The 23,129-nt window shown below is 38.1% G+C and overlaps 1 protein-coding gene across 2 annotated transcripts in view; it reads right to left on the reverse strand.

The window, feature by feature from the left end:
- Positions 1 to 23,129, reverse strand: part of PLCL1 (phospholipase C like 1 (inactive)) — a 393,008-nt gene that overhangs the window by 331,392 nt on the left and 38,487 nt on the right. The gene's annotated exons all lie outside the window — the stretch shown is intronic.

The raw sequence follows: 23,129 nt of genomic DNA on the forward strand, positions 1-23,129 counted from the left end.
ATTTGTCTTTTTCTGTCTGACTTATCTCACTTAGCATAATGCCTTCAAGTTCCATCCATGTTGTCACAAATGGTAGGATTTCCTCATTTTTATGGCTAAATAATATTCCATAATATATACAGATAGATATAGATATAGATATACATAAAATACCACAACTTATTTATCCATTCACCCATCAATAGACATTTAGGTTGTTTCCATGTCTTGGAAATAATGTATTTTATTGTATGATAATGCCGCTATGAACATGGGGGGTGCATATACCTTTTTGAGTTAGTTGAAATGCAAATGTAACTGGGCATCCTGTATTTTGTCTGACAATCCTACCTACAATACTGCTGATACTATATTCTCTATTTTTCATTCTATTTAGTAAACACACTGTAACAACAGCATCATAAGTCATGCTTTGTGCTATATGGCCCATAATTACACAATCAGCTGGCAGCCTGTGTAAAGAACTATAATGTATTCAATAGGATTCCTAACTTTTGAAAGAAAGTGGTAACCATTTAAAGAATTATTTTAAGACAGTTAAAGTCACTCTGTTTCCATCTCTTCTTGATATGCTTCCTAAAGGGGCACAACAGCTTTCAGTATGTGCTTTTACCCAAATGGCAATGACTAGAATATTCAATTATGGACTTATTTACATAATTATAAAAGTGATCAGAGCAATCAATTTTCTGCCCATAAACATGCATTTCACATCACCATGTGGATACTTTTACAAAGGTTTGCTTAACATGGTAAAGTTGTGAGAAGCTTTAAAAGATTTATTCTAAACATCTTATTTACCATTACTAAACGTTTTTCCAAAATCCATACTTCATTGTTAAATCATAATCATCCAGGCATAAGAATTTTTAAATCCTATGCTAGATAACAATTCTACTTAATCAAACATATATGTTGAATTAGCCAAAAATTAAAATTTTGATTCCAATTTAAAAATTCAAAGCCATTAAATAAAATGTTTTGTTTTTTTTTTACTGTCAGTTTTGATAAGTTTTGAGTTCAAAGGTAATTTTGATCATCAAAATATCTCAACAATATAAGAAAATCCTTTATGTAGTGTTTATACTATTCCAAAGAAATTCGACAACAGACATCAGATAAACCAACCAATCTCTTGCACAAAGTTTCATTAAATAAAGCAATATCACTGAGATACTGATATTTTCAAAAGATCTATTTACTCCAAACTAATGAAAAAACATCTTCAAACCCAATTACAATGCTACAGAAAAACAGTAGTGACAAAATTTTCACTATTCATCTCTAAAGCATGACCTAAATGATTAAAACTCGTTATTAATAATATTTGTCACGCTAGATGTTAAATGTTAGCTAAATTAAGTTTTATTTCCTCCCTTATACACAAACACACTTTATAATCTGTGACAGTAACAGAAATGTAGCCTTTTGACCACACAAAGATCAGTAAGCTAAAACAGCAAACAGTTACGTTCCTTGTGAGTCATCATATTCCATTGACTAAAAATCACAATTTAAGGAAATTCTGTAGCCAACCAAACACTTAACAACAGTGCCATGGCCATTTGGGGAACTTTGGAAAACAATGTAAATCTTAAAAAGTGAATATCTGGCAACTTTTCTAAACTAGATCATAATCTCAGGAAACAAACTTAAGATCCAACAGAGTCCTTTTTCATATGCTACACTGACTTATTTTTCAAAAACCAACCCCCCAAAAAAGGTTATTCAAAAGTTTAGTGGATTTAATAATTTCTTAATCTCTATCATGTTACCTGTTATCCAAATTGCCAGCACCTACACAAATTTATTATATCCTCTTGTCAACTATGAACTTCTCTCCCTTCCAACCTCCTTGTTTAATGCTACTAAAAACATTTTCTTCCAGCTGTGCCACTTCCAGAGACGGCACGTCGAGAATAAGAATAGCTAACGTATATAGAGCAGCTATGGGCAGGGCCCTATGCTTTGTATATAGTATCATCTCACAGAACAGAATGTGAGAGTAGGAAGTGGTAGGAGATGGACCTGGACAGATAAGGGCGGGGGGAGGGGTCTATGTTGTAGCCGGCCTCCTGAGCCACCTGAAGGGATTTGCACTTTATTCATGGGGCATTGGGAAGTCAACAGAGTTTTAAGGAGGGACGTGATACAGTTAGATTTGCCTTTTAGAAACATGACTCTAGCTATTTTCTGGATAATAGATTAGGAAAAAGAAGGTGGTGGGAGGCAGACAGCCTGCGAAGAAGGTGCCATGGTAATAGAAGCTAAACGCGGAAGTAGCCAGAACCAGAGTAGCAGTGACAACTATTCAGGAGATAGAATAAAGAGAATATGGTAATAGATCGCATGTGACGGGAGAGAGAAGGAGGGAGACAAAGATGACATCCAGATCGCTAGCAACGGCAACTGGGGGAATGGTGGTGCTATTCATGAGATGGGGAACACAGAGGAGAGCAAAGGCGGGGGTATAGAAATATCCAGCAAACACATATACAGGCCTGGGTGCATTCATTTATTCAATAAGCATTTTTAAGCATCTAGCTCAGATCTATACCCTTTTACAGCAACTACTTTCTATTTGGGATTATGATTTTAATACATTGAGTATAAAGTATGTCTGCGTCACTTTTGAATTTCCGTATTACAAAGTATAGTCTTGGCACAATAACAGAAGCATCAATGAACAGATGAATGAATCAATCATTAAAAGTAAGTTTGCCAAGTGTACTATGGCATGAAAAAAAATTTGATGAACATTGCCAAAAAGGCTGTTAGCAGAGTCAAATTTCAATGGCCTTGGCTCCACGACAGAGACATTAAACATATATCTAATGAATTAATAATATAAAACATTGAATAATGAGATACGAGGTCCACATCCTTCCCGGCCCTGGCATATGTGTTATTATGTATCAACTCAATTTCTCAGTATTTGAATGAAAGAGTCAAGATCTGTCATAACTAAGAAATTCCTTTATGTATAATTACCTAAAGATTTAACATTGTTTTTATTTTAGTTGTAGCTCACAGAATGAGATACAGGTAGATGACAGACCTCAGATGCCAGACATGGCCCACATTTACACACATTAACCTAAGGGACTGCAGGGAAGGCATCTTCAGATAACAGAAGGATAATGTGACTGAATGAATGTCCTACATGGTTTGATTAAGAGATGGTGGCAGCCAATAGGACTGCTTCTTAAAACACTAGTACACTGCTGTTGGGAGGGTGCGTGAAAAACCACTCAGAAGGAAATACTGACCACAGCTACTGGGAATGTATATAAACCATGTCTTAAAATTTTCTGTACAGTTATAGACTTTCCATTACTGGCCAATAGGCAGTATTTTTATTAGAGGAGCTGCTAGTGAAATGGATCGCCAAGTCCTCTCTTTTTTACATACAGCCTAAGATATATCTCAAATATATCTATAGATATATTTATTATATTCCTCACCTCCAGGCCTTACAGCAAATTAGCAGAACAGCCATTATAAATACCATTTTACCAACGAAGAAACCGAGGCTCAGAAAAATTTGCTCATGATCACACAGTAAGTAGCAAAGCTGAGATTCCAGGATCCCAGATCAAATTCTGAAGTCTGTGTTCCCTTCCCTGCCCAAGCTGTCTCCCAAAGATTTAAGTTCCTACTAAGGAAAGTGAACCTAGAAATGGTAGACTGCATTAACTCAGATAAAGGATCCTTCCAGGAATATGGAAGAAAATAAGTCATCGATTCAATCTCAGGAGAGAAATAAATCAAGTACATGCCTGACACTTAGTAGGAGCTATAGAGGACACAAAGTCTAATATGTGGTGTCTCTCTCTTCAGAGTTGGTGAGATGAGACTAAAAAAGAATAAACCAAGGGTAATGTAAACATTTCCCAATTTTTGTTATATATATAAATACACTTTCCTTGCTGGTTTTGTTTTATTTTATTTTTTTGGCTGCGTTGGGTCTTCATTGCTGCGTGCAGGCTTTCTCTAGTTGAGGTGAGCAGGGGGCCACTCTTCATTGCAGTGCACGGGCTTCTCCTTGCGGTGGCTTCTCTTGTTGCAGAGCACAGGCTCTAGGTCCGCGGACTTCAGTAGTTGCAGCACACGGGCTCAGTAGTTGTAGCTCTCGGGCTCTAGAGCGCAGGCTCAGTAGTTGTGGCGCACAGGCTTAGGTGCTCCACGGCACGTGGGATCTTCCCGGACCAGGGATCAAACCCATGTCCTCTGCATTGGCAGGTGGATTCTTTTTTTTTTGGCGGTATGCGGGCCTCTCACTGTTGTGGCCTCTCCTGTTGCGGAGCACAGGCTCTGGATGCACAGGCTCAGCGGCCATGGCTCACGGGCCCAGCCGCTCCGCGGCATGTGGGATCTTCCCGGACCGGGGCACGAACCCGTGTCCCCTGCATCGGCAGGCGGTCTCTCAACCACTGCGCCACCAGGGAAGCCCGGCAGGTGGATTCTTAACCACTGTTCCACCAGGGAAGTCCCCCCAGTGTTTATAGAATATTTTCTAATTTAGATCCTTCTTGTCAAAATCAAGGTTATAGCTGATAAACTTAGGGAATACTGCCTATATGTTCTACTGAAAAGGCTTACAGCTTTTAAACTTCCAAGAACACTGGCTCCTCAATTACGTTTATTGGGGGTGGGGGCTAAGATTGGGCCCCCACATAGCTGCTGCAATACATTATCTCCAGTTCATATTGAATCCATGATTGGTTTGCACAAGGATTCCAGCCAAAATTCCAATTCTTTCAGAGGCCTTAATAAAGGAAGCTGCAGATCCAGCAATTCCACATCTGGGTATTTTTATCCAAAGGAACCAAAAACACTAACTCGAAAAGCTATCTACACCCTCGTGTTCATTGCAGCATTATTTACAGTAGCTAAGATATAGAAACACCCTAAGTGCCCATCAATGGATGAATGGATAGAGAATTTGTGGTATATATGCCACAGAATATTATTCAGCCATAAAAAGGGTGTTCCTGTCATTTATTACAACATGAATGGACCTAGAGGGTATTATGCTAAGTGAAATAAGTCAGACAGAGAAAGACAAACACCATATGATCTCACTTATATGTGGAATAGAACAAACAAACAAAAAACCTGAACTCACGGATACAGAGAATAGATTACACTGGGGGTTGCCAGAGGTAGGAGCAGGGGTGGGGGGCTGATATGGAATGCGGAGAATGGATGAAGGTGGTCAAAGGCACAAACTTTTAAGTTATAAAATAAATGTCAGGGGGATGTAATGGTGACTATAGTTAAGAATATTGTATATTTCAAAGTTGCTAAGAGATCTTAAAAGTTCTCATAAGAAAGAGAAAATTTGTAACTATATGTGGTGATGAATGTTAACTAAACTTCTTGGGTGATCATTTCACAATATATACACATATCAAAGAATTATGCTGTACACCTGAAACAAGTATAATGTTACGTGTCAATTATATCTCAATTTTAAAAACAAAACAACGTAATACCAAAAATAATAATAACAAAGGAGGCTGTGTTTAAATCTAAGGAGTATAAAGAGACAGGCCAGGGCTTCCCTGGTGGCGCAGTGGTTGAGAGTCCGCCTGCCGATGCAGGGGACACGGGTTCGTGCCCCGGTCCGGGAAGATCCCACATGCCATGGAGTGGCTAGGCCCGTGAGCCATGGCCGCTGAGCCTGTGTGTCCGGAGCCTGTGCTCCGCAACGGGAGAGGCCACAACAGTGAGAGGCCTGCGTACCGCAAAAAAAAAAAAGAGAGAGAGAGAGGCCAAAAATGTTACGTCCTTTATATCCACTTGCACCTCACTCATAAGAACCCTTCTTAATACCTAAGAAAGAAGACCAGAGGGATGCTCCTCGGATTCTCAGCAGCCTTAGCAGAAAAGCCTGCAGAAAAAAATAGATAGCATTGCCCCTTAACCATACTATTACTCACAACAAATTGAGTAATAGCTGCCAATTTTATGGTTCACATCTCTTCTTACTTTTAAGGATTTATTTTGATATTGGTCATTATTTAAGGTCCCATTTTTTTTAACAACTTTATGGGAGTATAATTGCTTTACAATGTTGTATTAGCTTCTGCTGTATAAAAAAGTGAATCAGCTATATGTACACATGTATCCCCATATCTCCTCCCTCTTGAGCCTCCCTCCCACCCTCCCTATCCCACCCCTCTAGGTGGTCACAAAGCATCACGCTGATCTCCCTGCGCTGTGCAGCAGCTTCCCGCTAGCCATCCATTTTACATTTGGTAGTGTATATATGTCCATGCTACTCTAACTTCATCCCAGCTTACCCTTCCCCCTCTCCATGTCCTCAAGTCCATTCTCTGTCTGCGTATTTATTCCTGTCCTGCCCTTAGGTTCATCAGAACGATTTTTTTTTTAGATTCCATATATATGTGTTAGCATACGGTATTTGTTTTTCTCTTTCTGACTTACTTCACTCTGTATGACAGACTCTAGGTCCATCCACCTCACTACAAATAACTCAATTTCATTTCTTTTTATGGCTGAGTAATATTCCATTGTGTATATGTGCCACATCTTCTTTATCCATTCATCTGTCGATGGACATTTAGGTTGCTTCCATGTCCTGGCTATTGTAAATAGTACTTCAATGAACATTGGCGTGCATGTGTATTTTTGAATTATGATTTTCTCAGGGTATATGCCCAGTAGTGGGATTGCTGGGTCATATGGTAGTTCTATTTTTTAGTTTTTTAAGGAACTTCCATACTGTTCTCCACAGTGGCTGTATCAATTTACATTCCCACCAACATTGCAAGAGGGTTCCCTTTTCTCCACACCCTCTCCAACATTTATTATTTGTAGATTTTTTGATGATGGCCATTCTAACTGGTGTGAGGTGATACCTCATTGTAGTTTTGATTGCATTTCTCTAATGATTAGTGATGTTGAGCATCCTTTCATGTGTTTGTTGGTAGTCTGTATATCTTCTTTGGAGAAATGTCTGTTTAGGTCTTCTGCCCATTTCTGGATTGGGTTGTTTGTTTCTTTTATATTGAGCTGCATGAGCTGTTTATAAATTTTGGAGATTAATCCTTTGTCTGTTGATTCATTTGCAAATATTTTCTCCCATTCTGAGGGTTGTCTTTTCATCTTGTTTATGGTTTCCTTTGCTGTGCAAAAGCTTTTAAGCTTCTTTAGGTCCCATTTGTTTATTTTTGTTTTTATTGCCATTTCTGTAGGAGGTGGGTAAAAAAGGATCTTGCTATAATTTATGTCATAGAGTGTTCTGCCTATGTTTTCCTCTGAGCGTTTTATAGTGTCTGGCCTTACACTTAGGTCTTTAATCCATTTTGAGTTTATTTTTGTGTATGGTGAGAGGGAGTGTTCTAATTTCATTCTTTTACATGTAGCTGTCCAGTGTTCCCAACCCCACTTATTGAAGAGGCTGCCTTTTCTCCATTGTATATTCTTGCCTCCTCTATCAAAGATAAGGTGACCATATGTGCATGGGTTTATCGCTGGGCTTTCTATCCTGTTACATTGATCTACATTTCTATTTTTGTGCCAGTACCATACTTCTTTTTTTTTTTTAATTTATTTTTGGCTGTGTTGGGTTTTCATTGCTGTACGCAGGCTTTCCCTACTTGCAGCAAGTGGGGTCTACTCTTCATTGAGGTGCACGGGCTTCTCATTGTGGTGGCTTCTCTTGTTGCGGAGCACAGGCTCTAGGCACGTGGGCTTAAGTAGTTGTGGCACTCGTGCTCAGGAGCTGTGACTCATGGGCTCTAGAGCGCAGGCTCAGTAGTTGTGGTGCATGGGCTTAGCTGCTCTGTTCCATGTGGGATCTTCCCTGCCCAGGAAGGGAACCTGTATCCCCTGCATTAGCAGCCAGATTCTTAACCACTGTACCACCAGGGAAGTCTCATAAAATACCGTCTTGATTACTGTAGCTTTGTAGTATAGTCTGAAGTCAGGGAGCCTGATTCCTCCAGCTCCATTTATCTTTCTCAAGATTGCTTTGGCTATTGGGGATCTTTTGTACCTCCATACATATTGTGAAACATTTTGTTCTAGTTCTGTGAAAAATGCCATTGATAGTTTGCTAGGGATTGCATTGAATCTGTAGATTGCTTTGGGTAGTATAGTCATTTTCACAATAGTGATTCTTTCAATCCAAGAACATGGTATATATCTCCATCTGTTGTATCATCTTTAGTTTCTTTCATCAGTGTCCTACAGTTTTCTGCATACAGGTCTTTTGTCTCCTTGGGTAGGCTTATTCCTAGGTATTTTATTCTTTTTGTGGTAGTGGTAAATGGGAGTGTTTCCTTAATTTCTCTTTCAGATTTTTCATCATTAGTGTATAGGAATACAAGAGACTTCTGTGCATTAATTTTGTATCCTGCTACTCTACCAAATTCATTGATTAGCTCTAGTAGTTTTCTGGTAGCATCTTTAGGATTCTCTATGTGTAGTACCATGTCATCTGTAAACAGTGACAGTTTTCCTTCTTTTCCAATTTGGATTTATTTTATTTCTTTTTCTTCTCTGATTGCCATGGCTAAAACTTCCAAAACTACGTTGAATAATAGTGGTGAGAGTGGGCAACCTTGTCTTATTCCTGATCTTAGTGGAAATGCTTTCACTTTTTCACCATTGAGAATGATGCTTGCTGTGGGTTTGTCATATATGGTCTTTATTATGTTGAGGTAGGTTCCCTCTATGCCCACTTCCTGGAGAGTTTTTATCATAAATGGGTGTTGAATTTTGTCAAAAGCTTTTTCTGCATCTACTGAGATGGTCATATGGTTTTTCTTCTTCAATTTGTTAATATGGTGTATCACATGGATTGATTTGCATATATTGAAGAATCTTTGCATCCCTGGGATAAATCCCACTTGATCATGGTTTATGATCCTTTTAATGTGTTGTTGGATTCCGTTTGCCAGTATTTTGTTGAGGATTTTTGTATCTATGTTCATCAGAGATATTGGCCTGTAGTTTTCTTTTTTTGTGACATCTTTGTCTGGTTTTGGTATCAGGGTGATGGTGGCCTCATAGAATGAGTTTGGAAGTGTTCCTCTGCTATACTGTGGAAGAGTTTGAGAAGGATAGGTGTTAGCTCTTCTCTAGATGTTTGATAGAATTCGCCTGTGAAGCCATCTGGTCCTGGGCTTTTGTTTGTTGGAAGATTTTTAATCACAGTCTCAATTTCAGTGCTTGTGATTTGTCTGTTTATATTGTCTATTTCTTACTGTTTCAGTCTTGGAAGGTTGTGCTGTTCTAAGAATTTGTCTATTTCTTCCAGGTTGTCCATTTTATTGGCATATAGTTTCTTTTAGTAATCTCTCATGATCCTTTGTATTTCTGCAGTGTCAGTTGTTACTTCTCCTTTTTCATTTCTAATTCTATTGACTTGAGTCTTCTCCCTTTTTTCATGATGAGTCTGGCTAATGGTTTATCAATTTTGTTTATCTTCTCAATGAACCAGCTTTTAGTTTTTTTGATCTTTGCTATTGTTTCCTTCATTTCTTTTTCATGTATTTGTGATCTGATCTTTATGATTTCTTTTCTTCTCCTGATTTTGGGTTTTCTTTTTGTTTTTCTTTCTCTAATTGCTTTAGGTGTAAGGTTAGGTTGTTTATTTGAGATTTTTCTTGTTTCTTGAGGTAGGATTTCATTGCTATAAACTTCCCTCTTAGAACTGCTTTTGCTGCATCCCATAGGTTTTGGGTCATCATGTTTTCATTGTCATTTGTTTCTAGGTATTTTTTGATTTCCTCTTTGATTTCTTCTGTGATCTCTTGGTTATTTAGTAGTGTACTGTTTAGCGTCCATGTGTTTGTATTTTTTGCATATTTTTTCCTGTAATTGATACCTAGTCTCATAGCACTGTTGTTGGAAAAGATACTTGATACAATCTCAATTTTCTTAAATTTACCAAGGCTTGATTTGTGACCCAAGATACGATCTATCCTGGGGAATGTTCCATGAGCACATAAGAAGAAAGTGTATTCTGTTGTTTTTGGATGGAATATCCTATAAATATCAATTAAGTTCATCTTGTTTAATGTGTCATCTAAAGCTTGTGTTTCCTTATTTATTTTCATTTTGGATGATTGTCCATTGGTGAAAGTGGGGTGTTAAAGTCCCCTACTATGATCGTGTTACTGTCAATTTCCCCTTTTATGGTTGTTAGCATTTGCCTTATGTATTGAGGTGCTCCTATGTTGGATGCATAAATATATACAATTGTCATATCTTCTTCTTGGATTGATCCCTTGATCGTTATGTAGTGTCCTTCTTTGTCTCTTGTAATAGTCTTTATGTTAAAGTCTATTTTGTCTAAAATGAGAATTGCTACTCCAGCTTTCTTTTGATTTCCATTTGCATGGAATATCTTTTTCCATCCCCTCACTTTCAGTCTGTAAGTGTCCCTAGGTCTAAAGTGGGTCTCTGTAGACAACATATATACAGGTTTTGTTTTTGTATCCATTCAGCAAGTCTATGTCTTTTGATTGGAGCATTTAATCCATTTACATTTAAGGTAATATCAATATGTATATTCCTATTACCATTTTCTTAATTGTTTTGGGTTTGTTTTTGTAGGCCTTTGCTTCTCTTATGTTTCCTGCCTACAGAAGCTCCTTTAGCATTTGTTGTAAAGCTGGTTTGGTGGTGCTGAATGCTCTTAACTTTTGCTTGTCTGTAAAGGTTTTAATTTCTCCATTGAATGTGAATGAGATCCTTGCTGGGGAGGGTAATCTTGGTTGTAGGTTTTTCCCTTTCATCACTTTAAATATATCCTGCCACTCCTTTCTGGCTTGCAGAGTTTCTGCTGAAGTGTAAGCTGTTGACCTTATGGGGATTCCCTCATATGTTATTTGCTGCTTTTCCCTTGCTGTTTTTAATATTTTTTCTTTGTATTTAATTTTTGATAGTTTGATTAATACGTGTCTTGGTGTGTTTCTCCTTGGATTTATCCTGTATAGGACTCTCTGCACTTTCTGGACTTGATTGACTATTTCCTTTCCCGTGTTAGGGAAGTTTCAACTATAATCTCTTCAAATATTTTCTCAGACCCTTTTTCTCTTCTTATTCTGGGAACCCTTAACGTTTGAATGTTGCTGTGTTTAATGTTGTCCCAGAGGTCTCTGAGACTGTCCTCAATTCTTTTCATTCTTTTTTCTTTATTCTGCTCTGCAATAGTTATTTCCACTATTTTATCTTCCAGGTCACTTATCTGTTCTTCTGCCTCAGTTATTGTGCTATTGATTCCTTCTAGAGAATTTTTTATTTCATTTATTGTATTGTTCCTTATTGTGTGTTTGCTCTTTAGTTCTTCTAGGTCCTTGTTAAATGTTTCTTGTATTTTCTCCATTCTATTTCCAAGCTTTTGGATCATGTTTACTATCATTACTCTGAATTCTTTTTGAGGTAGACTGCCTATTTCCTCTTCATTTGTGTGGTTTGGTGGGTTTTTACCTTGCTCCTTCATCTGCTGCATATTTCTGTCTTCTCATTTTGTTTAACTTAATGTGTTTGGGGTCTCCTTTTCTCAGCCTGCAGGTTTGTAGTTCCCGTTGTTTTTGGTGTCTGCTACCAGTGGGTGAGGTTGGCTCAGTGGCTTGTGTAGGCTTCCTGGTGGCAGGGAGTGGTGCCTGTGTTCTTATGGGTGGGGCTGGATCTTATCTTTCTGGTGGGCAGGGCCACCTCCAGTGATGTGTTTGGGGGTGTCTGTGACCTTATTATGATTTTAAGCAGCCTCTCTGTTAATGGGTGGGTTTTTGTTCCTGTCTTGCCAGTTGTTTGGCATGGGGTATCCAGCACTGGAGCTTGCTGGCTGTTGGGTGGAGCTGAGTCTTAGTATTGAGATGGAGATCTCTGGGAGAGCTCTTGCCGATTGATATTACATGGGGCCAGGAGGTCTCTGGTGGTCTGGCTCTCCCACCTCAGAGGCTCAGGCCTGACACCAGGCCGGAGCACCAAGACCCTGTCAGCCACACAGCTATGTCTGTTTTAAATGTCAAGCCTGGTCAGCAGTTGCCAGGCAGCCAATCTCCAATCATTAAGTGTCAGAAGATAAGCTTCCACATGGTGGTTAAGAGACCAAGGCTTTTTTCCATCTTGTGCTCCACCATTTCTCCAAGTCCTCTTCTGAATGGTTTGCAACTGGAGAAGTGACACACAGCTCAAGGTCTCCATTTTTACAGAGCATTATACCCTCTCTTTTAAAGACCACAAACTGAGAGGTTTGAATGAGTTCTTCCTTTTAAGCAATTTACAATCTAACAAGGAAAACAAATTTAAACACACAGTAAACCTGAGTCTGAGTCAGACATGATTTTTTTAATACTTTGAGCCAAGGTTTCATTCACATTTTGTTTATACTCACAAACTTTCCCAAAATAAGCCTAATTCCAGGAGAAAAAAAGGAGTCAGAAGTAATTAGCTGTGAGAGGTCTCTGTTTAATAAAAGCAAAGATTTAGTTGAATTGTAAAGGGAAATTGAAATGTGAAAGGTTTAGCTAAATTAATGAGGAAGCTATTTCTAATAGACGTCTTTATCAAGTTTTAAGTGTCCCTTAAGGCTGAGTAAATGCCAAGGTGGAGGTTATGGGAGCTTTTTCTAAAATTTCAATCAACTTTTAGCAAGAAAAAAGTTCATTATTATGAGATTTTTAGACAAGAGAATAATCAAAGCCGAGCACACAGCACTGTGTCATAAGCAGTAAGTACTTAAAAATCATTCACTGAACTAAGTTGAACTTTCACATATAGCTCACTCTTTTACTCTAGAATTTGAGGAAGTTGAAACCCATCTTTGCACAAACTTGACCCTCTAGCAAAACCTGTGCAATTGTCTTGTCAAGAAGGAGTAAAGAGGGTAACAATTAGAAACACTGCTGGTTGGTTTACAGAACTTTTTTGGTAGGGATGGGCAGGTTTGTTTTTTCTTTTTTAATAACTGACTATATCAATTAAAATCAAAGTTTCTGTGCATTTTTCTTTGTAATGCTGCAAGAAATCAGAGAAAAAACAATGATAACCAATCTCTACAACTCCAAAGACCGTGAGCAGAGACAGTGGAGTTCCCATCACTTTAGAAAGGTGAACACCCCAACCCTAATCAGGTTATACACAACAGCCACAAGACAGGTTTTGCTCCATGACTCAAAGATACCACTCTCTTCAAAGTCCTCTGTGACCAAAATCTTAAGAATTATTTTTATTTAATGATTCCTTTATTCCTTTATGTCTTTGAAAAGTCCTGACTATTTGTACCTCAATACTAGTCTCAGATTTTACCTTTTCCATTTCCAAATTATAATAACTAACATTTATTGACTGCCTACTATGTGCTTAGCTTACTTAGCTAAGCACTCTACATGACTCCTCTCATTTAATCCTCCCAACCACCTTATGAGGTGGGTTCTACTACAATAATGAAGCTGAAGGAGGGTCAAAGAGATTAAGCTGCATGCCTGATATCACAGAGCTAGTAAGCAGAGAATCGGGACTCCAACTCTGGCAGTCCAATTCTAGGGCCTACCCTTTTAATGGCAGTGCTATATTACCTCCTAGACTTAGCACCAAATTCTGGAAACTTCTAGTCATTCTCTTAATCCCAATTTACCTCTATTGTTTCACACAGCTATTAAGAAAATCTTAACTACTATTTTTTTTTTTTACCAATTATGCCCCTATTTAAGAAAAATACAATGCCTTTATATATCATATTAAACTGAATGCCGCTGCCATATCAAGCCTGGCTCCATTCAACCCATCAGATCCTCCCAAATTCAGAAGCACAGCATCTGGAACACAAAGACAACTTGCTGAACTGCTGTCAATGGAACATGTTGGGTTTTTTTTTTCCCCAGAAAGAAAATTCCCCTGATGATTATATTCATAGAAATACAGCCTCCAGAAAAATGGAGGTAAAACAGTCCACTATAGTGGACCACAGAGCCCCTAGTATTGTAACCAATGTTGTAATCTAGGAACAACATTTTAAACGGAACACTGCCAAATCAGGACATACCACTTATTTGCTATGTGAATCTGAGCACGTTATTTAACCTGCCTGTCCCTCAATCTCCTCATCTGTGAAAATAGGGTAGATATCCACCATTTCATAAACCTAGTGAGAATTATATTAGTTAATACATGTAAAGTGCTTAGAACAGTGTCTGGCACATGGTAAGCACTCAATAAATGTCAGGGCTCACTGCTATGGTGGGAGTGTGGGAGGAGACATCCATATAACTCCCTTCAACTATGTCAAGAGTTGTCACATGAGTATTTCACTTACTCTTTCTAGCTCCTGAGGGAGAAATCGGACTGACTAGGAAATGCATCAGAGAAGAATTGGATTTGGGCTCAACATAAGAATTTTTCAAACAACAAAAGCAGCCTGAAAATGGTATTGGCTCCCTTGTAAGAAAGGGAGCTCCTTGCTGACTAGAGGCCACTATCCCCACATCTACAGAGGCTCCTATTCTAGTGCAGTTATGCACCTGACACCCTCCAAATGCTCACCTAAGACAGTCCATCAGATTCCTTCCCACCATGTATGGTACACGGTAGTTACTCTAGATATCCTGGATTGTCCTTGTTTGGGGTTTCTCTGTATTTCACATATGGTATGAATTTGCAAGTCAGGATGCAAAGTGTGGTTCATGCCTGTGAAACATAATTTTGAAGTTAACTGGTTCATACAGGTATTGGAATAGGACCTAATAGCACATGAGTCATATTCTCATCAGTAGCCCTAACCAGATCAAACAGTGGGAACCTAAAAACATATCAGAGTCTTGTTTAACTCCCTCAGATCACAAAATACTTTGATTCCTTCTCCAGTTAAGAATATATTCTGTGACTAACCGTTTTAACCTTAACAAAACTTACAGTCTCTTTTTCTTCATTTTACTAATAAGAATCTCCTAAACTTTAAGCTGAGCACATAACTACCTAGATAGAGACTACATTTCCCAGCTGGGTATACCTATATCGCTAACAGGCCAATGGGATAAAAGTAGAAGTGATATGTGCAACTTACAGATAACTTCCTTAAAAGCAAACTGCTTGCCCCACACTTTCTTTTTCCCCCTTCCTATGGGACAGAAGGGGGATGTGGTAGTGGGCCAGTTTAATCAAAGGGACAAAACAACATCCTAAAGGATGGCCAAAAGGAAGACAAAAGGAAACTGTATCCCTGAATTACTTTATGGATCAGAGCCACTTACCTGATTCAGAAGAAACAGCCTAGTTATGGAATGTTACTTATTAGAGAAATAAACTTCTATCTTGTTCAAGAAAACATATGTTTCGTAGAGCAACTTAGCTTCCCAATAAATGCAAGTATTTATAAATATGAAGAATGAACTCCCTCATTCCAAAGCCTCAGAGATTTGTGTATAAATATTCTCAGCTAAATTCCTCTTTTAATAAAGACTTTTAATAGTGAAAGTTAAAATTCTGATGTAGGTTGAGCCAGCCATCTAAAGCAAACAATGCTTTTGTTTGTACCACCAATGATATACTTCTGGAAGATAGAAACAGAATAGTTTATGAAGGAAAACACCCAAATTATGAAAGAAGAAGAGCGCTTGAAGAAAACTACAAAGACAGTTCCTCGAGGGTCATAGTATCAAGATCCTTATAGGAACAAGACAAATAATCTACCTTAGTCATCTACTTTAAATCCTTTAAATGTTTAAAAATGTTTTAAAATGTTCAAATCATTTTCAACTGTCAAAACTGGAACCATGAATAAGAGTTCAGAAGGATCTAAGACATAATCAGATAAACACAAAGTTGAGCTTTTACGTCCATAAAAAGCCTCAGAGCAATGTTTTGTACCTTGTAAGAAAGCAGATTTTTTCAAAGAAAATAACATATTAGGCATAGTTGTTAAAGGATGTAAGTCACAGTTTGGTTTCTCCAGACTTTTCTTGAAGTTCAGAACAACAAAAATATCTGGAGGAAAGTTTTCATTTTATCTAAATAAATATCTAATAACCACATCCAGGATTTTTAAAAATTATGATTCCAACTTTTTAAATTTTATTTAATGCCACTAAACCCACCCCATCCTCAGTTGATCCCAATGTCAGTGGAGAATGCTATTTCCCTCTTCTGGCTTTTAACAGGCTTTATACAATGGAAAATATTCCATAAGCTGGTCTTACTATCCATGAAACCGGACAGTAGTTCACTCTCTATGATGTGGGCTTGCCTGGAAATTACTCTTTAATATATGCACCACTGAGGAAACTGTGGGCTTTATTCTTATTTTAACATCTTGCATTGCCATACAGGCTGCAAACTCCTTTCCTCTGACAATACATACAGGAACACAGGTAATGACCCTGGTAAGTGTGTGTTTTGTATATGGCTGTTATGAGTAGCTTCCACAATATGATTCTTCTAATGAAACTCATTCAATTAAGTTGAAAGCGGGTAAAATAAATAATTGATCTTACACACTAGCCACCAGGACTCATCAAAATACCTCTCAAAGAAAAAAAAGGAAGACCCACATCTTTAACCACAAAAAAAAATCTTCCTCTGTCTGGAACATCATCTCTTCTTTCCAATTATAATTTATAAAGTTTTAGACTTTTAACAGTGAAGACAGTAGAGGATATCTGCCCAAAACAGATCAGCTGAATCAATTTTCCCAGAGAGTTTTCAGAAGTACTTTCTACTCAGAACCAAAACAAATGCACAAGAATGTTGTGAGAACCTGAAAGTCATTCTTCAGTTCTTGTGAAGGATATACTAAGAATAAAATCTAGAAATCTGAATCTCCTTCTTTTTAAATCTTATGAAGTTGAGGTCATAAAAAGTTGAAAGATGTTGGTACCAGTTCTCCACCAATTTGCTTTATGATTTGTGGAAGTCAGTAATCCCCCTAAGTCTCAGTTTCCAAATCTGTAAAGAGGTAGATTCAACGATTATGAGGTAAACTCTAAGGATATTTTAGTTTAATTTTCTATTAAAGCTCTATATATTAATGTATAAAAAGTATATCATGTAAAAATGCAGATGCAGTTAGAAATGAAATGTTCACAAAATCCATAAACTAATTGTTTTTTATTAACACTACTATCAAAATCCTAAATCTTAATCCAGTGGACTGTTCATATTGGTAACAAATTATATTTGTATTTAAAGAATCTAATAAAATTCATCTGGAATGGGAAAAAAAATCATCACTACAACAATGACCTAGTTCTAAAACCAGGATATGATAGAATAATGGTATCCAAAGGTCTTTATGTCCTATTCCCCAGAACCGGTGAATATGTTAGGTTCCATGGCAAAGGGGAATTAAGATTACTAATCAACTGACTTTAAAATAGGAAGATTATCTTGGATTATCTGGGTGAACCCAATTTAATCAAAAGGATCCTTAAATATGGAAGAGGGAGACAGAAGATTTAGAATGGGGCAGGGTAAAAACTAAAAGTTAAAGGTGGTGTGAGACGAGAAAGACTCCACTGGCTGCTGCTGGACTTTGAAAACAGAAGGGGCTGTGATCCAAAGAATGCAGCAGATTCTAGAAGCTGAAAGGGGCAAGAAAAAGGATTTTCCCCTAGAACCTCCAAAAAGGAACATGGCCCTGCCAATACCTTGATTTTAGCGAAGCGAGACACATTTCAGACTACAGACCTCTAGAACTGTAAGATAATAAGTTTATGTTTGAAGACACCATGATAATTTGTCAAAGCAACAATAGAAAACTAACATTTAGGGTTTCTAAAATGTAGGTTTTGAAGAGTAAGAAACCTAAACCTGCCATCTAGAAGGTATGCCAAAACAATCCCCTCAAACCTACTGTTGTTTCTTAGATCCTTCTGACTTTCAACTGAAATATGTGTCCTTAGCACAGTAGATGTGGTGGTTGCTTTCACTGCAGAACAATGCAGGGTTGAACCACCTTAACTTAGTTTTAACACTGGCCCCATGCAACCAGATCAACGTATTCTTAAATCATTGTTTGTTTTTTGGAAATTTGGGATACTGGGGGTTGCAGGTTTGAGGGATAAAGAAAATAGAGAGGAAAAAGTTCTGCCCTCCCCCACCTCTACCCTACCAAAGACACACAGACTTAATATCTGTGAGACCTGGAACAAGTTTCTCTACCTCACAGAGCCTTGGCTTCCTTTTCTGTAAGGTTGAAATGATAACCATAGCTATGTCTTGCCAGACTCTTGTAAGAATTAAAAATAATGTAAGATCTTGACAATGTTCGTGCCTGTTATTATTCTATACCATGAAATTGTAAAAGAAGCCTCCATAACCTATCCACGGTGTCATAAACAATCTCTCTAGTAGCTCCCTGGAAGAATGGGATAGATTACATTCTATGATAATGTAATTGGATAATTAAGCAGTCTTAAGTTGCTGGAGTACAAACAAGTGAGTTTTATATTTCCCACAACTGCTCCCTCCCAACTATGCCATCTCAGATCCCCTTGCCCCTGGGTACTCCAGTTACCACTAATAACTGAACTCACTCAGATTCTACAGTGTTTCAGTCTCTTTCAGTTATTAGAAGGGTTCTTTCAAGTCCTTAAAAACTCTTTCCTATTCATTTTAAAACTTCAATCTGATGTTCAATTCAAGGTCCTCTTTCCATCCCATAGCCCCCAAAGCAAGCTAAAATGGTGGTGGCAGTTGCCATGGCTGGGGGTAGGTCTACCAGCTTCTCTCTTTCTCTTCCTCCCTACACTTCCCTTCTAGGGTTGGGCTGGAGGAGGCATAGGAAAGGCCACAGTCTCTCCATAGATGGCATCGTAGGGAAGTTGAAGGCCCCACTGGGTTGGCTTTCTCTGCTCCTCAGGTTAACACTGAACTTACTGTTGGTTCTCTCTGTGAGGCAGGCATGCAAATGCTGACTCTGAGTGGAGTTGATGGTTCTCCATAGTGCCCTTCTTCCTGCATATTCATCATATTGGTTTTAGAGATCTGGCTTGGACACTGACCTCTTCCTCCCACCACTTACCCAGCCCCTGCCCCAGCCTCTTGTTACTAGAGTCCCTATGCTCAAATGGGTTCTTTGGGTGGGGCACAGCAAGATGCCTGGCCATCTTCCTCCACAATCAAGATGGCATCAGGGCTCTGATGGTCTGGTAATTCAGTATCTTCCAGAGAAGAGATGAGCATCAGTCCCAACTTACAGGGAGACTTGGTGGAGAGGGGAACTGTTCCATGCCACCACCATTACCTGCCCAATCTTTACACATGATTCTCTTGAGTCCTTTCTCTCTCAACTTCAGAAAGGGTCATGAGATCTTCCACCCAAAATGAGGAAAGTGGAAGGAAAAGACTCTCTTCAGAAACCATAACCCTCTTCCAAGGTTACCTCCTCCCTCGAAGTCCTCCCCTTATTTAGCCTGGGGAAAAGGGGTGGACAAGAGCAGTAGTAAAGGCTGCCTCTCTGTAAGACTGGAAATGGTGGCTGAACACAACAGTTCACGGTCCCCTGAGTCTATGGAATCTTAGAGTCTTTTGTTTTAAGCTGTGATGGCTAATTCCAGCACTCACAACTACTTCCATCCTGTTACACCAACTGCTATGATATCTTGTTTACCAGAAGCCATTTCTCTGTATTGGTGACCCTGCCATGCTAAGGGTGCAACTATGAAGAATTTCCTTGGACTTTCTTAGGGCTAGGGCTAGAAAAACAGAAAAATAGACAAAACTTGTCTTTAATGCCATGCATTCCCACCAACAAACTAGACCAGTCCTTCTTAGATCCTTCCCAGGAATCTCTAGGCTCAAAGGGCCCTAAGCTGAGTATTCACTATTAGGTGTGTTAAGGTGTGAGGTGTTAATTAGTTAAAAGACTCTCCAGAAGAACCAAAAAGCCATCAAAATCCCCAAAATTTGAATTCCCAAATGTACAACTTCCAGCAGAATGATCTAGGTAGAGAGCTATTTGTTGAAGCATTACTTTTTCCATTTATAAACATGGTCCCATCCAACTCCATTCTCTTTAGCACACATTGATCCTCTTTCTCTTCTCCCCAAACCACAAAAATCTCAACTTCTGACCAAACTTTTCTGAGTTTGGCTAACATTTCTGAGTGTGGCTTCTCATAGCCCACGCAGTTACTTTCATAAAAAACATGTCTTGGGATAAAGACCATCATCCCAGCTGTAGGACATAAAGCTGGGGAAAAAAAGGTCACCTGCTGTTGAGGCTTCTGACTTCCAATGTGTCTAGCATTAAGTGTGTACACACATACATACCACTGCATTTATCACAAAACCAGGTTGATTCCATACTAACTGAATATGAGAAGGTATTAGGAAAAATATTTCTTGTAAATTTCAGATGTTTGGGGAAAGCTTTATTGTTTTTTCCAAAAGAAAAAATTCCACTTTAAGAGAATGTGACTAAACACCTTATTGTGCAAATGCTGCAATAGAAAAAAAGAGAGAGAAGAGAAAGAAAAAGCCAAAGTCCTATGTCCTTTCAATAATTTAATATAACGGCACATAGGTAATTAAACCTGACATATGAGGAGTGTTTCAACACGAGAGTTGACTGTGCCTTTAACACCTGGCCAGTCTCCAAGTGATGGGGACAAACCTCTGGGTACGATTTGGCCATGGTACTGTATCTCTGCATAGCAGAATGGACTCACTACCATCAACACAATAGAGTAGCCACAAGCACAGTAATTTCATGACATACTCACATATTTAAATTTCCCATTTTTTTTTGGAATTTCCACCCCCCAAAAAAGGAAGTAAATGATTAAACAGACTTTCAGTTTAATGGAATTCCTAAGATATTCCTCATATGTGTGATGAACTCACCTACCTCAAATGTAATTGGGAAGAAATATTAATAGTAAAGCATCATATCCACTACCACTTATCAAAATTCCAACTTCCTTGTATTAGAGACTCAGATACTCCTTACTGATTTATTGATGCTGGAAGACAAAACTATCAAACTATAAAATAAATCATATCAGTTTGCATTGATTAAGTAACAGTCCATCCTTAGTCTGTGTAATTTACAGCAAAGTTGGATCATAAATTCTTGCTACATGGTAAAGATGCTAATTCTGATAAAAGAGTAAAAATGTACTAAGAGGACTTCCAGTCGTCTCAAGGGAAAGTAGTGTACGATATTATTGTAAAGTCATGGGTATTTTACATGAAAGGTTAAGAAGCTAAAAAAACATAATCAAAGAATCCTTATCAGAGTTTCCCGAAGTTGTTTTCAGAATAGTTTCTTTTCGATTTGTCAGCTAAACTTAGTTTTTAAGGTAGCTATATAATGTCTGCTATTTCATGCATACTAGCTAAGGTTTAAATCAATATTATTTAAGAGGATGTACAGCATAAAGATTAAAAGCAACCTCTGGAGCTAGACCATTTGGGTCCATTTCCTGGCTCTGCATTTACTAGCTGTGTGACCTTAGGCAAGTCATATCTCTCCAACTGTAAAAAGGGAAATAACAATTAAAAATACTAAACTCATATGGTTATTGTGAGGATTGAATGAATTAATACACATTAACTGAACAATGCCAGACTCATCATACAACTTATATAAGCATTTGCTATAAGAAAATTTCTCAACAGGAAAATCTCTGCAAGATGTACTAGGTGTTTTATCTATTAGATTAAACATCAAAATAAAGCATTTAATTATTAATAACATATCTAAATATATAATAATTATAGCATGGAATCAATAATTCCAAAGTATTTTAAAAGGGGAGTTCACTAAGTGCTGAAGATGTCTTTGCATCTTGCATGTCAGTCTCCAGGGGGAGCACAGACTCTGCCAACCTTCATCCCCCACTTCTGCCCCTACTACCGCCTCCAAAAATTAGTCATGATAAATGGTTACAAGACTGCAAGTTCAAGGACATTGATAGAATCTGTTTTGTGGAGGTGAAGTTTTCAAAGGAGATAAAGGTCAGAGTGCACATGGCATGGTATCCTCTTTCTCCCCTCACCCAACAACGTGCTGACCTGAAGGGGAGCAGAGCAAGGCAGTTTACACTCACGCTTCCCACACAGTTGCCCTTTTCCTGAGCCAGACCCTAACCCAGCCTGAGCCAAGGGAGGTTTGGAGGGGAAACACATTCTCCTCCTGCTGACTCCTTATTCTCTAGCCCGATGGGGTGAGCTCCTGAGCAGCCCACCCTCATCATCAGCTGTCAGATCTGATATGAAAGATATGGGCTTTAAGAACACAGGCTACTTGGCCTGCTTTGGTTTGAAATCACTTGAGCCTCAGAGAAAAGTACCTACAACATGATCAGGTCCAGCTTTCTAGAGTTCTGCCTTGTAATCTTGGTCCCAGCTAACAGTAAAGGGGTTTTTTTGTTTGTTTGGCTTTTGTCTCTTTTTTACTTCCTTGTGCTTTTATCTTCCTCAACATCTCACAGGGAAGGTGTTCTGAGTATAATCTATCATTTCTAACCATTACATAGTACTATACAATGATACAAGTGTGCCTACTTATACATACTGCCTGAGCTTAGTCTAGTATAGATTTAGCACCTGTTAACAGGCTTTTGAACAAGTCAGTGTGAAAGAGTTAAGAAAGCAGATATTAGGGAGGGTGGGAGGGAGGGAGACGCAAGAGGGAAGAGATATGGGAACATATGTATATGTATAACTGATTCACTTTTTTTATAAAGCAGAAACTAACACACCATTGTAAAGCAATTATACCCCAATAAAGATGTTAAAAAAAAAGAAAGCAGATATTATCTTTCAAAGATTTTAAACTTTTGAATACAAAGTTGTGTGGTTAAGGAAAAACACAATATCCTTGCCAGTAACAGGTATCATAAATTCACAAATACAAATTAAGAAATCTTTGGGAACTAAGCACACTTACTAAAATAGTTTAGTTGTTATGTTGTTTTGTTTTGGATGGATTATATTGTTTTCAAAATTAACTTGCCTTTCTTCTTCCTGGAGTGATAATGATAATATAAATATGATTCTTTTCTACTCACAATGTACAATCCTACTTATCTCAAAATAATGCTAGTTTAATTATTAGTGAGGTAAATTAAAATGGTACTGTTGAAAATAAACTAGATTATATCTCTCTTCAACACATCCACATAAAATGTTACAAATTAAACTAG

Source organism: Lagenorhynchus albirostris, chromosome 6 (assembly GCF_949774975.1).
Source record: "Lagenorhynchus albirostris chromosome 6, mLagAlb1.1, whole genome shotgun sequence".
Classification (NCBI taxonomy): Eukaryota; Metazoa; Chordata; class Mammalia; order Artiodactyla; family Delphinidae; genus Lagenorhynchus; species Lagenorhynchus albirostris.